An 18,540-nucleotide genomic window follows, 5' to 3' on the forward strand; every position below is an offset into this window, starting at 1 on the left:
AAGTCACATTTGAATTAGATAATTCCTATTCCAAGATACAGAAAAACATGTTTCTAAATTTCAGTGTTTTGCTTTTTCCCTGAGTCCCCAGAGGGGCAGCCATTGTTTTAAGTGGAAAGAAAGAGTTGCAGAGCACTCTGATATCCAGAGAAGCAAAAGTTATGAGGGAATTCTTCTTCCAGACAATCTCTGGATTTTTTTTCTCACCAAAAAAAAAAAAAAAAAAGATACTGTGGGGCGTGGGGGGACCTCTCTAACACAGTTTTCAAATCATTTAGTAAATTTTGTAACTGTAATTAGGATTAAAAGAGTGAGAGTAAAAAAAAAAAAAACCAACAACCACACACTTCCACTAATTACTCTGTGGCACACACACAGATGCACACAAACAAATTTCAGTATTCATTGCTCTGAGACATTTTCAAGATATAAACAAAATTATAAATTCAACATAGACTTCAAACAGGTGGATTGAACATATCGGCAAGGTTCCTGAGGTACATCCATTAAAATTAATGGAAATATTCCAGGAAAAAAGCTATAGCCATTATGAAGCAAAAAATTTCTTTGAAGCAAACATTTGTGAGTGAGTTGTTTCATTTAAGCAGAAACATATTCATTGTCAATAGGCCAATTAATCGTTTTACACCATGGATAACCTATATACTACAGTATATTACCATAGACTAAGTTATACTATTATAGACAATTCTAAAACTGAAAAGAACTCTCAAAGCTGAAAATTAGCAGAGAATAATTTTCTATCCACCAAGAATTGTGGGTTTTTTTCTCCTTAAGAGACAAGCTCAGAGGCTTTTGTAAGAAACAATACATCATAGATATTTGTTGAAGTAACCAGTTACATTGCTGGATTTATTTGACAGTATAGGCACGTATGACAGTAGCCATAAGGCTTAGGAGAACACAGATCAATGGCCATCAGTGGCCAGCAAACTAATATGAGGAAATGTAATGTCTCTGAAGGGAAGGTCTGTCATCTTTTCCAGTTCTACAACTTGAAAAGGATCACAAGATAAGCAGACTAACAACAAAGACCAAAAAACATCCCCTCCCAAACTTAAAGTGCAGTAAACAAGATATTTTAATTTCTCTCTGTTACACTGGCTGTACAATCTGGTTATGACACTAAAATATTGCAGGGATCTACCAATAACAACTGCAAGTATTGGTTACCAATAGAATAACTAACTTACATTTTCTATTATGTTGTCCATATCTACTGGAAAAGTATATATTAATTATACCTTGAGGATCACTAATAATGTTTCCAAAGTTACAGAATATACAATTGTGTAACAGAACAGTTACTTTGACCTCAGTTTATATGCAGAGAAATTACAGTGAGTTAAGATTATTCCCCAACAGTTAGCTCCTGACATTTTTCTTAGCAGTAATGTCTATTTAAGTTAGCAATGGAAAAAGTAATAGTGAAACTACTTTTGGAATTTCCCATAAATACAAAAATCTACAAGCACATTTATTATATGAAGGCTCTCAAAGGCACTTAAGGAAACAAAGAGAGTAAATAAAAAATAGTAACACGGAATGTTACCAGTAAGAGAAAAACCAAGCAAAAACATTGTACTCTAATACCTTTAATAAGCTATCGCAACAACAGATGTCTCTTGTATATTTCTTCATACTCAAGTATTCTAATCTATTCTAGATTAATAGTAATGATATTAATCTTACATCACTCCTAGGAAAAAAAGTGTTCCTTCAACAGATAGGAAGAACAAAAGAGAAAAAGCAAAAACCAAAATAGGTACCTGTCAATTCAAAGGAGCATCATTTTACTTCATGTCCTCTTATGAACTCAGCCTTGTTTTTCCTTCTGCTAATTAAAGTGGTAATTCTCAGAAAGGTAGTATTGGAAAGCGTGCTTACAATAAAATCCCTGACTTTGAACTTGTCTACAACATTGTGATGAAAAGACCTGAAAGAGGGGGAAAAAATCTTTTTCAAGCACTTTGTATTTTTAATACAATTCATAAGACCTCCTGTAAATTTATTTTGCTTTGAAATGAACTTCATACAGAAGCTAAGAAAATAACAATCGTGGTACGTATTGCACAAAAGCAACAGATGTGCCACCAATAGGATACCTTAGGCTTGAGCTCTATAATCAAAGGATGATGCTCTGAAAATCATTTGCGCACAGCTTCCATAGGTTTCAGTCTTGTGGCTGTTATCTCAGGGTTCTCTATCACCTAAGCACTTGAAAAAAAGGCAGACTGTTTGATATCTGAAACATGAGTTTAGAAAATATTTTTTTATTGTTTATAAATGTATAGTTTGATACTTTAGGTCCTGTAATTTCTGTACGTAAGAGGTTTGTTTGATAAATTTCTTAGAAGGTTTAATGCAATTAGAGATAAGGACAGACAAACCAGATACACCTATCAAATCTCAAACAAGTAGCACTGCACACTAACCTTTCATATTTTTTTAAACAGATAAAAAATAAACAGATGTGTATGAGACACAAATAATTGAGATCTAGACCCAAATTTTATTATGATTTTAGAAATACTTCATTCTGAAATCTGTAGTTCTTTTCCAGGTATTCTTAATATCTGAGGTGGATTTTTGAATCTATTTGGGTGCAGCAATTTTTCATTACTTCAGCTGCTAGCTTTCCTGAATAAAACAGCTTACTGCAAAGACTACCAATGCTGTAGCTGACACAAATAGAATCATAGAAGCATAAAATTATTTAGGTTGTAAAAGATCCCTGAAGTCTCATTCCTAGCACCTACATCCCTTTTTCTCATTACAGTGTTTGGCTACCCCTTCTGTGAAGAAAGTCTTCCTGACATCCAGTCAAGACCTCTCCTTGCTCACCTTGAGGCTGTTTCCTTGCATCCAATCACTTGACACCTGAGATAAGCGACCCACACTCACCTCCCTACAGCCTGCTTTCAGGACATTGTAGGAAGCAAAGAGGCCTCTCTTCGGGCCATTCTTGTCTGTACTATACAGCCCCAGTTCCCTCAGTCACTTGTCATGCACCTTGTCTTGGCCTTAAGTCTAGACTGCACATTCATTTCTCCTGTACTTAAAGTCTGCATCAGGAAAACCATTGCATTAAAGAATAATTATATATAGGTATAGATAATAATTATCAGTATAAATATACCTAAGAGAGTCAGCCACCTGTTCTTTATTTACAGCTCTGCCTATTGAAAATCAGCTCACAGTAAACTTTGGCTTCCAACTTCTGTGTCTCAAAATATACTTCATAGAAAGCACTGACTGCATAATCAGTGAAAATGGTATTTCAGGTGTGCAGTATTTTCTTACAAAAATCCAGTAGTACTGGTGCTCCAATTCTAGCATTATATAAAGAATAATTGATAGCTTCTTTTTCCTACAGAATGCTTTGTGTTAGTCAGAGAGGCTCTTATTAATATCTGTTAGAAAAGATTTGACATCACTATTATTTTCTTATCAATACCACTTGACACTTTCTGTTCTCCCTAGAACATATTTTACATTGTTTTATGTAGGTGTTTATATACCTCATTTAAGAATGAAATATTTTCTTTAAATAATGTAACTTCTCTGTTTGTATCAAATTTTAAAAAGACTTATGTTAGACAAATAAAAATGGATAATGGCCTGGTCTAGTGGTTGGCGATCCTGCACGTAGCAGGGCGGTTGAAACTCAATGATCATTGTGGTCCTTTTCAACCCAGGCCTTTCTATGATTCTGTGACAATAAAGAGAATCTGGTCTTTAATTGTATGTTTGGGCATAGTGAGGACAGATTTAAATTTATTAAGTGATGAAAATTGTATAACTTTGCATGTGTGATTACATTCAGATGCTAAAAAAAAAAAAAAAAAAAAAAAAAAAAAAGAAGAAGGTGGGGAGAAAAAGAGTGGAAAAAAGAAAGGGATAAAGACGTTGACATCCGCAGAGGGTAAGGAAGTATCTAAAGAGACTTGTGTTACTGTCATAACAGAGTTATTGCATGATAACGGAGGATAGACTGAAAGGTACATTTGTTGGTAAATGAGAACTCAGTTTCATCTTTTTCTGATACTCAGAGCCAGACTTCCCTGTCACCAAGTATATTCTCTGAGCATATGTCAAGCGTATGTGAAGGCATCAGCGTAGCTGACAGAAAAAATCTGCTTTGAAAGAAAAGCATCAAGTGTTTTATTCTTTGAAAACAATATTACAACAAGGCTCCTATTTTTAACTCACAAAATGATACAGCAACTTCTGGAAGGCATGATAGGAAATGTACAAAATGCATAAAAGATATCAAATTGAATGAAGTCTGTATTTTGAATCTCCAGTTTTTGCAAAAGATGCACCTTCCATCCTATTCTGATTTTTATGCATATAGTTCCTTATAATTTCTGGTCACCTAAAATTTTGAACTCGGCTCAAGTTTTTATTTTCCTATCTTAGTTGATAGAGATGCTGAAAAACAAAAAGTTGCAAATCAAAATAATTTTCATTATTTTGTCTTTACTTTTACTGAACTACATTGTCATATTAAAACAAAAACAAAAACAAAAAAAAACAAAAAAAAGTTCTACTAGTCCTGGATCCTTTACTGGGGTACTGTTGTATCCTTATGTATGTTAACCTACTCCAATCATAATCAGTTCAGCTGATTGGTGAAAATTTCATTTAGGGTCAAATTGTTTCATGATGTCACACGAAAAGAATTTTTGAAGAATTTATTTTAAATTTGCTTGGTCAAATCCTGTTCCAGCTTGAAACACTTTCCCCACCTCGCCTTATGCAGACTGACTTACACACATGAAATTACAAGGAAAGGCCCCAGTTTTTTTCAGATATTCAGTGGGGAGAAAGAAAAAAATTAGGTGTGCCAGAAGGAAGTTCACAAGTTTCTAAGTTAGGTGCTCTAAGTCATCCTTTGAGAAGCTATTCTTTCTCTGCTCCTCAAGATAGAAGACTTAAATTTGTCAAGGTTTTATGTTGAGATGTGATGAAACACGTCTTACCTTTCTGGTTTTCCTCATGTCTACAGTTCGTATCATTGCAGTAGAGTAAGTGTGTCTAACTCAGGATATGCCCCAAAATAAGTGATAAAAAGTGCAGTTTATCAGTTATGCAAACATGTGGTTATACAAACATACTAGTTATACAAACAAATGATCTGCCTAGTGGATGAGGGAAAGGCTGTTGTCACAGCCTACCTAGACTTCAGCAAAGTCTTTGACACAATGTCTCCCATAGCATTCTCCTGGAGAAGCTGGCAGCCTGTGACTTGGACATAGGCACTCTTTGCTGGGTAAAGAATTGGCTAGATGGTCAGGCCAAGAGAATGGTGGTGAATGGAATTAAATCCAGCTGGCAACCAGTCACAATTTTTCCCAGGTTTCTCAATACCACAAATGGTCTGTAATGACCTCAAGTTGCAGCAGGGGAGTTTCATGTTGTATGTTATGAAAAAATTACTCTCTGAGAGAGTGATCAGGTTCTGGAATGGGCTTCTCAAGGAAGTGGTGGAGTTGCTGATCCTGGAGGTGTTCAAGGAACATTTAGTTGCTGTACTGAGGGACATGGTTTAGTAGGAATGATTGGTGATAGGTGGATGGTTGGACTGGATGATCTTGAAGGTCTTTTCCAATCTTGGTGATTCTATGATAGTTATATTAAGAACATATGAATCAAAACCCACTGAAGTTCAAAATAGCACTTTTAGATCTCCTTTCTATAAAACATTTATTGTCCTTGAAAAGAAAATCAAAACTAGAAAAAAAGAACAGCAATGCCATTTGTTTGCTTTGCTTTGTTTTGTTATGTGGGTGTTATTAAAAATTGTGAACCCTCTTTCTCTTGGAAGCATAGACATACATTTATAGGTGACTCTTAGTTCCATTTTGCAATCTAAAATGAACTCCAACCTGTTCTAATAAATGTTGTGCATTAATTCATTCCTTGAACACTTTTTAAACAGAAGTTCAAGCTCCTTTTTTTAAATTTTCCATTACCAATTTCTCTCACTTTTATATCTCATTTTCTTTTTTGATACTTCTAGTTATCTAAGAATTTATCCTGCCACCTGTGACTAGAGAAACTTAGCTCCAAAGTAACATACATGAGATTTATATTTTGACATTTTGTATGACATAAGAGCCTGATTTTATAAGCTCCTTTCTTCGTCAGTTCATGAACTATTGTCTTCCATTTGTCTCCAAAGATAACCTAGGAAATCTGCAAAAAAGTTTCATATTAGGAGAGAAATCAAGAGTCTCCTTCTCATTCAGTAAGTGGAATATGACCATCTCAATCCAATATCTGGAATTCAAGCACACTTTGTGCAAGTATCCATCCATATTCTTGAAGCTAACGTTCCAATCTGAGCTTTGTACTTACAAGGAAGGACATCGCTGTTCTTTATGTGTGAATTCTACACTTTTATTTTACTGCTTCAGCCATTGGAAGACAAGACAAAAGATCGCCAAAAAATAACAAAGACAAACATACTAATAGGTTTGAACTTGGGTTAGAATTGCATAGAAAATAAGTTCAGTGTTTTTTTTCTGTAAGGATATTTTGTCCAGAACTTTGCTGAAATGTTGTAAACCTATGCATATACTAAAGAGTTTTAATTTTGTCTGTTTTGATATGAAAAGCCTTATGGCTTAATTATGATCTCCAAGAATTAAAATGTGTTAACTGAGCATCAGTGTGGTAACATGAACTCTTTAAAGGATTTCACCTCTAATGAAATCGTCTCATCATGAGGGCTTTGATGCTTTTGGCTTAAGTAGTATAAGGCATTCATGCCATCACAGGGATAAGGCTCCATAAGAACGTTTTTAGAGGATAAGATATTTCATACTGCCCATGTAATAAAAGGTCTTTTGCTACCTTCCACAAGTAGTTTTCTAATGCTGTAGTTTAGACTGACTTCATAAATGTAACACATCCTGTCAACATAATGATCACACATCTCAATTGTTTGTATTCTGGTGTGGTCAAAATGTGATCCTGGATTGATTGTTTAAGACCACAGAGACTCACCAGTTTAGCCATTTCTTGTCACCAACTCCTCTCTAAACATCTTGTGGACAGTTTTTGTGACATCAAAGTCCAGTAATCTGACTTTGTGTTATTCAGATTTACAGGAAATCGGTAGGATTTGAGTCAGGCCTATGATCACAGCACAATTCATTTTTGAGAGTCAAGATCTGAAAGCAAACCTCTCTCACCACTCCCATCTCCCCTTCAATTAACAAGACATACATCTCAAACCCATTAACAGTGCATAATATGCTTGCTGATAGGGAAGTGCTTTCATTGGCAGCACCAGTTATCAAGAGTTACCAGCTTATGAACAGATGATGTGCAACTATAAAGCTGTGAGATAACCATTGGAATTGAAATCAGAATAAACAAAATACATTGATAGTGTCAGCAAAACATTTTTGTTGTAGTTGTTTAAGGAGCATCTTCTACCAAATTATGCCAAATGTAGAAAGAAATGTATGATATATTTCATCCTTTCCTCTCACAGTAATTAGAACATCTAGAAAAAATGGTGGGCATGACTGAACAAATAATAAATAATAATGATGATGTCTGCAAAAAATCCATAAAGAAATAATTATTCTGGCTTTTATCCAGTATATAAAAAGATTGAACTATACTTCTTTACTGAAGCAAGATGCTTCTGGGAACAAATGCCAATAACTATATTAAGAGCTTTAGGTAACATTTTAATCACTTGAGAAATGTTAATTTCCCAGTAATGTATTTAGTAATAAACTTTGCTGTCTTACTACAACTGCTTTGGAGATCCATACTTGTTAATAGGAGTACTTTACAATAAGGATAATAATTAGAACTGAGTTTGAGGTACAGGAAGAGCCAAGAAGTAGTGCCAGAGAGATTAGCAATAATGGCCTAGTGCATGTGAAACCTTAATTTTACTAGACATAACACAACTGTGGATTAGAAGGAGGCTTAAAAGAATGAAGAAAAAGGAAAAAATATTCATTTTTTGGGGGATAAGTCAAGCCAATCAAGAGAATGTATGATTTAAAAAATTTATAAACTGGAAGTTGACAGTAATTTTCACAAGTACTCAGGCACATTGCCCTTTTATATTACTCTGCTTTATGAATTATGAATTCTGGATGACGAGAAAGCCTAAGGGTGACAACAGAGCTGTAGTGTCAGTAATGCACTGTCATTTCACACTGTGAAAGTCCTACTACACCTAGCTGGAATTTTCAAGTTTAAATAATGTCACTGACTGTCAGAGATTTCACTAAGATGTGATGAAAATATATGCTCCGTTGGTAAGATGCTAATCCCTAATAACTAGAAAAGGGTCGAACACTGAGTGCTTGTCAGGTTTTTTGTCTACCATGAATCTTCAGATGTCACTATATTCCCTCACCATAATTCAAGTACTTTAAGTCAGACATTGAAGCATATAACCAGTTTTCCAGCATTTAGCAGAATGAAATTGGAGTAGAAAAAACAGGTGTTCTGTGAGATTTTACATGGCTCGTGTTGCCAAGGAAACAATTTCTTTTGGTTGAGCAATGGTAAACCTGGCTGCAAAGCTGGCAGTATAGAACAAGGAAGGCTATTTATGTTTAGTATAAAACATGTATTTAGTATACGTACACGCATACATACCCTTACACAAAGAGCGAAAGAGCTAGCAAAACAGAATTGTAACATGAAAGCACTGAAGTTTGGAAAACATGTTATGAATAACTTCAGTTGTTTGAGGAACCTGCTGATAGAAGTGGCATTGACACTGCCTTAAGTCAATCTCACTGAGGCATTTTAGTGCCTACTTGAAACTGTGATTCAAAAATGTAAAATAAAGGTAAAATACAAAGTAAAGGCCCTCTCAAAGAGAGCTCATCTGCATCCTGTTCCAGCCAAGTACTTAACTAGATGCATAATACCATAGTGCCTGCCTATTCAAAAGATGGTGGAGAATCACTTATAAATAGTCCAATCTAACTCTTTTATACCTTAGAACCCCTAATTCTGTATCTAAAAATCAGATCTACGAGGATGGAGTTCTGCACAAAAAGTATGAAGCAGTAAGGAAAGAACATTTGAAGAATTTATTGATTCACCTGGATCAGAATATGAGAAAGGTTTGCACAGTGACAAGGCTAGAAAATAAACAAGGAATATCAAACAAAAAGAAAAAACAAAAACAAAAACAAAAACAAGTTTTATGTTGAAAATATAAATCTGGTTTAATGTGGTATCCAAGACTCGTGCTATGTTAGGACAAGGTGGAGATAACAGCTGACATATAAGAACTTCCATATTTAGAAACTCTAGTTGAAAATCAAGATAGCAATACATACATGAGAGGGGAAAAAAAAAAAAAAAAGGAAACTTTACAAGTCAAAAAAGGAGAATGGCAGTTGTACAAAAGAAGTGACTCCGAAGCAAAAAAGATTAACTAGAGCTTGGATCAGCATCACAGATTTTGCCTTCATTAGAAAAAAAATGTTATTCTGTGAGCAGCAAATCTGTGGAGGAAAAATGGCCTCTGTTTTGTTTTCTTCTCATGAAGACTATGATGATCACTCCAGGCAGAAAATCAAAGCAATAAAAGTTTAAAAATTTCATCTGTGTAATGTAGATTAGTGTGCTCTATGACCAAAAAGTTTTCTTGTTTTCAGTTCTTCCACTGAAACTTAAAATTACCAAAATGTATGGAGAAAATTCTGCATAAGAATTTCTTTTTCCTGAAAAAAAGAATCATAAAAAATGTTCTAATAGTCTTAAAATCACCTATAGGCTATATAGACTATTATTTCCTAAGAATGATTTCTCAGATATTTCTGAGAATAAGTACCATCTAGGTTGGAAAGGACCTACAAAATCATCTAGTCCAACTGTCCTCCCATTACCCTTGCTACCACAAGCTACTAAACCATATCTCGTAGCTCCTCATCCAGATGCCAGGAATGGTGACTCCACCATCTTCCTGGGAAGTGCCTGACCACTCTCTGAGAGAAGAAATTTTTCTAACGTCTAATCTAAACCTCCTCTAGCACAACTTCTGGTCATTTACTCGGGTTCTGTTCTGTTTCTCTTCTCAGCCTGGGAGAAGAGGCCAAACCCTTCCTCATCACAACCTCTCTTCAGGAAGTTGTAGAGTGCAGTGAGGTCTCCCCTGAGCCCCCTATTCTCCAGACTAAACAATCCACAGTATGACAAGTTTTTCCTCATCTTTAGGTGGAATTTCATGTGTAATGTATAAAGGAAGCAAAAGGTCACTGTAGGTTATATTTAGTGCTCTGTTCAGTATCAATGTAATTTCAGCATGGAAATGAGAGACAAACTGTGAAGGCTGGTACTTTTATTAATTTTATTAATTTAAATTATAGATCTGTCCCTCTCAGCAGCTCCAGAAAATCAGACTTGAGGCAAAAATTATTTCTTAAATTAAAAAAAACCAAAAAACAAAAAACAAAAAACCAACCAAACAAAAAAACCAGCCAAAGATTAACTTGGATACTAAGGCTTTAGAATCATCTTTAGTCAGTGTTAAAATGAAAGCCATACACTGTTCAGGGATAAAATATAAGTCTTGGAGGGCAAGACTGGTCAAGGGTTAAATCAGTTATAAGAAGGGAAGCCAACTGATATGATTCTTGACCAAGTATTCAGAAATGCTTGTGTGAAATGGATACACTATATCTGCATTATTATCTTACAAGAATTCATGCTGGGCTTCTTTCAAAATGAGGCTCAAACAGAAAATGGTAAATATATACACTGCCTTAAAAAAAAAAAAACAACAACAACAACAACAACAACTACTACAAAACAGCAAACTGTTAAATAAGAAATGAAATAGGAAATAATCTAGAAAGGATTTTAAGGGTAGTTAAATAAAACAAATATATAAAGTTATGATCACTGTAATTATTATCTTGCTCCTTCCTGTAGTACAAGACAATAAGGAAAAAAACTTGTAAATATTAAATAGTTCTCAACGATAATATGCTTCTTAGCTAATAAAAGTGCTGTATTATACTGTTTCTATCTGTCTAGTAATTATTTTTGCCCTTAAAACTACTGTAGCACTAACATAATAAACCAATTAAACTTCCAGCATACGGTCTCTCTCCACAATAAAAGCTACTTTTCTAGGTACGCTTGCATGTAAATATTTATAATGTTCTTTTATTTTTCCCCCTACCTATAGCAAGCTTTCATTACAATTGTGAAGACTTGTATATCTAAGACCTTTAAAGTAAATGTTACATACTGGAAAAAAAAAATGTTCAGTTATTGAAAAGCATTCACAGATTTACACTAACCTCTAAACTTAAGCAGGCTCAAGTGAATATTTTTTTCTCTTGGAATCTATTTACACACATCACACTTTTCAACTCCTTGAATAAAATAAGAAATTTACATTTACTTATTGTGGAAGAAAACTGTCTTCAATAGATAGGAAAAAAAGTATGAGATCATTGTGTTTTCACCTTATTAATTACTGGATGTAAAAATAGTCTATCCTACAATTCAGTGACCTATCATCAAATTTATTAGGTCAACTCTTCTGAAGAGTTCCTCAAGAGTGAACAGGACTTTGGTAGACTAAAATATACAGTATAAAAAGGGTGAAGCACATAAATATCCTTTCCAATACTGGATTTGAACAAGATGTCTGAATTTTTTTTGTGCTCAGTTTAAACTCTATTAACACTGCACTTTAATATATCAAATAAACTAGTTCAATATTATGAATCAAACAGTTTGCTATTCATTAAAATTAAAATTAAAATTAAATTAAAGTAAACAAACAAAACAAAACATAAAACCACATATCCCACAGAATTCAAACCACTAGTTCAAAGAGAAGGACAGAACATTTAGTAATATATTGCTGGCTATCAACAAGAAGCATTTTATTTAAAGCCACTAGGTGTCACCACATAAATATTTGTAAAAAGATTTATCAGACAGAAAAAAAAAAACAGTTGGCAATAAACAACTAAACAAAATTGTAGGTGGTTGACCATGTCCTTACAAAGCCATGAAAGAAATCTGTAATCTAATCAGGCTTGCCACTAAATAGTGGAGTTAACACAAAATAATTTTCCACACAGTAAATGAAATTTGAATATAACTTGTCAGTTGCTAATATAATTCACTGAATGTTCTAACTCACATAGACCTTCAGTAATTTCACTTCAAAATAAATGTTCTTCCAAGCAAAACTTCTCATATCAGAAGGTGGCCTTGTTGTCGTGAAAGACAGTCTTGCACAGACTCTTCACACTCTTCACACTTGCATGCTCATTGAGACATTTAGTCCTTGTAGCAGAACTCCTCAGTAGAAATCACATTACTTTGCCGTAACTTTCTGTTGTCACTGAGATCATTGTGTGGCCCCATTGCCAAGATGACACAGCCTATTGGAAACATAGACATGAGAGGCAAATTTTAGTTGTTTAACTTACTAATGATCTGTCATTAAATCTATTCACTCAAAATAAAAAGATGCTCAAGGCAGGTAATACTGCTTTAACCGGCATACTGAAGTGATTTGGTACTTCATTCACTGTGGGCTAGTAATTCTGTACTACTGATAGTTCTTTGAATACAAGAGGGATTTCATGTGTCTGACAGGAGAGTATGTGGGCAAAACTGGTTAGCATTCCCGACTCATCCCCCAGTCTTTCAGCTACTGACAGTCTCCACCATGTCAGCACAAGTAATTCACTCAAGGTTTTTTCTTATATTACTGTTTTAATAAGTAATGACATTTCCTTGGATCTACACAATTTTCTTCATTGGATATATTGTAAATATCTAATGAAAACCATAGATACTCCTCAGAGAATTCAGAGAGCAGCTGAAGAGTTTTAATAGCTATTTAACTATGATTAATGAAATATCTAATAATACAGTAGCATGAGAGTGATATAGATTTAATAACCAAGCTTTCAGAGAGTCATAAAGGTTATGCACAGATTTTAAAAGCATTGGGTGTTTACTTTATTTAAACCATTTTCTGCCTGTATGTCCAGACTGTGTGACTAATCATAGTGAAGACACTCTAAAGAAAAGCAGGGGGGGCTATGCTGAAGGATAGGATAAGCATTTCCATTTTTTCCCAAAGTATAGAGGATGCTTTTAGGTATGGAACAACATAGTAATTGCTGAAGGAAAATGAAAAAAAAAAAAAAAAAAAAAAAAAAAAAAAAAAGAAAAAAAGAAAAAGAAAGAAAGAAAAAGAAAAAAAAAAGAAAAAGTAGATCCAGAATAAAGTGTAGCTCATAGTTCTAATCAGTTCCTACATATGGTAAGGGTGTAAATTGGGCTGTATACCAAAGCTGAAATGGTAGAGAAAGAAGGCAGAAAAGTAGAAAAAGAATGTGACAGTATATGCAGCTTTGTCAGATGAAGAACAAAACCAGAAAATACCTCGCATCTCTGACAGTTTGAAACAGAGATCAGACAGAAAATCCTACTAGCTTTTTTTTTTTTAGCCCACATTTTGACTGATGCTATTCTTCAGTGTTGTACCTTTGAGTAGTCTATTGTATATGTGTATAGTAAATTTAGAATTGTAACAGAGATACATTTGGCCCTCTGTCTTCAAAAGACCTGGTTGTCCTGCTGTCCCTTGCCCCAAGAACTAGGTAAGATTCCTTACTAAAAGAAACAGTGTCAGTAACACTGGTGTTAGAGATCTACAGAGAAACTCTTTTGAAGAGAATTCTTGATGCCAAATAAGATTTTTTTTTCTAAAATTGTCTTTGTGTTTCCTTGTCCTTAGATACAATCAAACAGGTAAATTCTCCTTAACCACACCCTGCCCCCAACCCCCACCCGATCCCCCAGGAGAAGGGCTAACAAATAGAAACTCTAGAGGTACTTTCCTAAAACACATTATGTTATAATACTCTCTAATTGTTCTTCCATAAGTTTATTTACAACAGTCTAAATAGCTATCCTATAAAAGTTTAGATATTGACAAATCAAACCTAAAAAACCAAAGTGGTTCTGAAGTTTTTTAAATGATCTAACTCAGAGACTGCTAACTTCTAATGGCAGCCGTTGGCTTACTTTTGTATATATAATTCAACAAACTATCAGAGAAGGGTAGTTTTCTTCTCCTGTATCTTTCAGCACAGCACCAAAATGGACAGTAGGATTTACAGGACTTTCCAGTTCTTTCAAGGTAAAAGCACAGAGCTCATTTAACATCCATCTTCAGAATGACAGCACCTGAAGAGCTATGAGTCTTGTAGAGTAATACTGGCACAAAAATAATCTGATTTAGGTGAAATCTGGTGACCATTTTAGGGGAAAAATGCTTAAGATTGGAACATAAAACAATCCTAGCTATAAGAAAGATTATTAAGAGAAAAATATACCAAAAGGACTTGCACTGTGACAGGACTGAAATAATTTCCACTAGGACAGGAACTTTGAAGGACAGGAAAAGTAGCAATACACCTTAATAAGAATAAAACATCCATGCAGAATTAATATTTTGTCTTTAGGCCTCTTTTTTAATTCTTTTCCTTTCCCTCCATGAAGCACTCTCATAGCTCAAGAGTTTATAGCTCTTGACAACAGACGAAGAGCCAGCTAAGAGGTCGCTCAAAGCTAAATTCTCCAATTTTCCCAGTGCTATTACTGGCTCCTCCTCAAATGTGTCATTCTACACATTCCAGCACTCACAAAAACTGAGGTTAATCCTTCTGTAATTCAATCTGTCTTCCAACTAGAAGCAATGAGTTCTTGAAAACATGACCTTTTATTCCTCCCTCCCCCCCCCCCCCCCCCCCCCCCCCCCCCCCTTTCTTTTTCTTTTTTTTTAAGGAGCGATAGCTTATCAATTAACTCCAGCAATTATAGATTGGTCCCCCAAAAAGCCTACTAAACTGCTTCACTCAACCAAGCTCAGTTCTCTCTCTCCTCTCATCAGTGATTTCTGAGAAAAACTCCCAGTGCATAAAGATATATGGTGAGGTTAATGCTACCTTAGTACAGCAAGGAGACACTCAAGAGTTCCTCCCTTGAAGGCTCCACAGCTGCCCATAGGAGTTAGATACAATTTTTACATTTACCTTCTGATACTTTGTTGTTATTCATAATAGAGGTGCAGGTTGCAAAATTCTGAAGGGAAGAGTTAACTTAGAAAATAACTGTAGATAAAAATATTCCTACCAGACCCATCTAATAATACACTCATATTCTCACTGCTGCACTGAGACTGAACTTCATCCAGACTGCTGTCATCCTTCTCCTGGCTGGGCTCTCCAGAGACAGTGGAGGTGACAGCAGCAGTTCCCACTAATCCTGCGGCAAAAGAGACTATATCCTCAGCCAGCATGGCTTGACGACACCAAGCTGAGTGGTGCGGTTGACACAGAGGAAGGAAGGGATGCCATTCAGAGGGACCTTGACAGACTTGAAAGGTGGGCCCAGGTGAACCTAATGAGGTTCAACACGGGAAAGTGCAGGGTTTTGCACTTGGGCCAGAGGAATCCCAGGCATCTATACAGACTGGAAGGAGCAGTCCTTGAGAGCAGCTCTGCAGAGAAGGACCTGGGGGTCCTGATGGATGAGAAACTTAACATGAGCCAGCAGTGTGCTCTTGCAGCTCGGAAAGCAAATGGTATCCTGGGCTCCAGCATGAGAGGGGTGGCCAGCAGGGACAGGGAGGTGATTGACCCTCTCTACTCTGCTCTTGTGAGGCCCCATCTGGAGTACTGTGTCCAGGTATGGAGCCCCCAGTACAAGAAAGGCAGAGAGCTGTTGGAGAGGGTCCAGAGGAGGGCCACAAAGATGATCAGGGGGCTGGAGCACCTCTCCTGCGAAGACAGGCTGAGGGAGCTGGGCTTATTCAGCCTGGAGAAGAGAAGGCTGTGGGGTGACCTCATTGCGGCCTTTCAGTACCTGAAGGGAGCCTATAAACAAGAAGGGAGTAAACTCTTTGAAAGGGTAGATAACAGCAGGACAAGGGGGAACGGTTTTAAGTTGAAAGAGGGAAGATTTAGGTTGGATGTTAGGGGGAAGTTCTTTACCAGGAGAGGGGTGAGGTGCTGGAACGGGCTGCCCAGAGAGACTGTAGATGCCCCATCCCTGGAGGTGTTCAAGGCTAGGTTGGATGGGGCCCTGGGCAACCTGGTCTAGTAAATGGGGAGGTTGGTGGCCCTGCCTGGCAGGGAGGTTGGAGATTCATGATCCTTGAGGTCCCTTCCAACCCAGGCCATTCTGTGATTCTGTGATTCTGCGTCCCTGCCTCCTCACTGGAACCAGGGCAGTGACATGGGGTGGCAGAATGCCTCTGAGACACTGAGACTGCAGAGGATGACTCATGGGGGAAATGTGAAGCAGATCTATGAGGAAGAAGGCCTGTCACAGCAGGCGGCTGTCTATTGCAGGCTACAGGCTCAGGACAGGCCCAGAATTTGAACTGCTGCTGGAGATCAAACAAGGCAGGAGCATACCTCATGCCCTCATCGCCATGTCTACCATCCCAAAATTTTAATTTTGATATTGGAATAGTGCTGCAATGTTTCTCATCTTTCACCTTGACACTCCCTACATGCTGATTGGCAATCAGCAGAAGTCTGTATTTAATCACTTGAACTGTTGTCAGCTTCTGAAAGAATCGATCACAGGATTTTATCACACAGCGTGGCTGGCCACAGCAGGTACAAGTAAAACATCACTCACCAACCTCACAGGAGATTCCAGGGCAGAAGTCTTCTGCATGGCCACGAGCATCTTCACAGCTCCAGCCCCAGGTTGTGGCTCTCCTTCAGCCCTGGACCTCCCTGCCCCAGCAAGCTCCTGTTACATCACCACTGCCACACCCAGTGTCAGCAGCCTGTGGCCCAGCTCCTAAAAGAGCAGAGCACACAGCCGTACTGGCCTGCAAGCATTCACCCACTCATCTGGACCACTCTGATCTTTGACGACTATGAGAACATAATGCATGCAAACAGCAAAGAATTGATTAGTGCTGAACTTAATTTTTTTTTTTTTTTTTTTTTTTTTTTTTTTTTTGTAGGACACATGCAAGACAAAATGTTGACATCCCCAGCAGGCCATCTATCACATATCTCATTTCAGTCAGTCAAATGCAGTCTGCCACATCTATCCTCTATCCTTTCTTACTATTTAACCTGTACTTCAAGTAGATAAAATAATATAAAGAAACTTGCTTTCATGAATGTTTTCTAAGTGCAGTGTAAAACACACCTTCCAGGAACCCAGCAGACCCAGAGGTCTGGATCCGGGTGCCTCCCTCATCCTCTGCTGTCTCAGTGTCTCAGAAGCATTCTGCCACCCCATGTCACTGCCCTGCTTCCAGTGAGGAGGCAGGGACACAAGCCGTGCTGGCTGAGGATATAGTCTCTTTTGCCGCAGGATTAGTGGGAACTGCTGCTGTCACCTCCACTGTCTCTGGAGAGCCCAGCCAGGAGAAGGATGACAGCAGCCTGGATGAAGTTCAGTCTCAGTGCAGCAGTGAGAATGAGTGTGTTATCAGATGGGTCTGGTAGGAATATTTTTATCTACAGTTATTTTCTAAGTTAACTCTTCCCTCCAGAACTTTGCAACCTGCAATGAATCTGTTTTGTTTTGTTTTTGTTTTTGTTTTTTTTAAATTCTAAATAGCTTCAGAGCAATAGAGGTAAATCATTACTTATATGATCAGTAACCTGTATCAGCTGCTGCAGTTTCCTCCCACTAGATACAGATACTTCTGGCATCAGTAATTACAGTTCTTCAGTATGGTGGCATAGTCCTTTACCAAAGGTTACACTTCAAGGTTATTTAGGGGTTAGTGCTGATTCACAGTGCTACTAGGAATTTATATGGGAATAACAGATGCATCCAAGCAGTGAGAACTCTCTTATTTCTGGACTGGTCATATCCATGCTGACAAACCTCCAGACCTTCCAGTCTCCTCCACTGTGACACAGCAGCAGGGACAAGACATGCAGTTAACATAAAAACCCCACACCTAAGTTGCCGTGGGCAGTAACCGGGTGTCCTGTGGGAGGAATTTAATCAAATACTTCCACCAATAATCAGATCTAGTGCAAACTTTCAGGTGCACTGCAAGTCATATACTTTTCCGTATTTATTTGTTCACCAGGAGCAAGAAGAGAGATGTTTACTTCAGGCAATTGTTCTTTTCTTTCTGACATGTAAATGTGAAAGGATGTCTGGGTAGCTTTGTATACCATTTAATGTCACCATTGTCTTGGTGACTAAGAAAAGCTGCCCATGCATCTATAAACACTGTTCAGTAGCCCTCTAGAGGATAATAGGAATGGGAAGCCAATTGTGTGAAAATGTCTTCCTACTGACAGTTTTTATCTGTAGGACCTGTTGTTTAAAAAGAAACAAAACAAAAGAAAACAAAGCAAACTTGCCTGATGCTGCGGGCAAAGTAGCACTCATCCTGGGATTTCACCAGTTCAGAAAGTACACACGAGGAATTCTAAAACCAAGTTATTTAATCCACTCATGTTCTAACCCAGGAGAACAGAA

The 18,540-nt window shown here is 37.0% G+C and overlaps 1 long non-coding RNA gene across 1 annotated transcript; it reads right to left on the bottom strand.

Moving 5' to 3' along the window:
- Window positions 1–12,126: 12,126 nt before the first annotated feature.
- Window positions 12,127–16,997, bottom strand: LOC121109781. Its single transcript, XR_005857575.1, has 2 exons — window positions 16,714–16,997; window positions 12,127–12,428 (listed from the first exon to the last, which is right to left on the bottom strand). It is a non-coding gene; the product is annotated as an uncharacterized LOC121109781 (long non-coding RNA).
- Window positions 16,998–18,540: the final 1,543 nt, after the last annotated feature.

Source organism: Gallus gallus, chromosome 2 (assembly GCF_016699485.2).
Source record: "Gallus gallus isolate bGalGal1 chromosome 2, bGalGal1.mat.broiler.GRCg7b, whole genome shotgun sequence".
In the NCBI taxonomy this organism is placed as follows: domain Eukaryota; kingdom Metazoa; phylum Chordata; class Aves; order Galliformes; family Phasianidae; genus Gallus; species Gallus gallus.